This window comes from Arachis duranensis, chromosome 3 (assembly GCF_000817695.3).
Source record: "Arachis duranensis cultivar V14167 chromosome 3, aradu.V14167.gnm2.J7QH, whole genome shotgun sequence".
Classification (NCBI taxonomy): Eukaryota; Viridiplantae; Streptophyta; class Magnoliopsida; order Fabales; family Fabaceae; genus Arachis; species Arachis duranensis.
In genome coordinates this window covers 38,850,293-38,850,647 of record NC_029774.3, presented here as the reverse complement: position 1 = coordinate 38,850,647, position 355 = coordinate 38,850,293, and positions in this window count along the sequence as shown.

Here is a 355-nt window from a genome sequence, read left to right as displayed (position 1 = left end):
TGTTCATCTCCTTGCATCATAGGCAAGTTGAACGCCACCCTCACACTCTCCGGACTAAAATCCAAGTATTTCCCCCGAACCATAGTAAGATAATTCTTTGGATCCGAGTTCACACTTTGATCATGGTTCTTGGTGATCCATGCATTGGCATAGAAATCTTGAACCATTAAGATTCCGACTTGTTGAATGGGGTTGGTAAGAATTTCCCAACCTCTTCTTCGGATCTCATGTCGGATCTCCGGATATTCACTCTTTTTGAGTGAAAAAGGGACCTCGGGGATCACCTTCTTCAAGGCCACAACTTCCTAGAAGTGGTCTTGATGCACCCTTGAGATGAATCTCTCCATCTCCCATG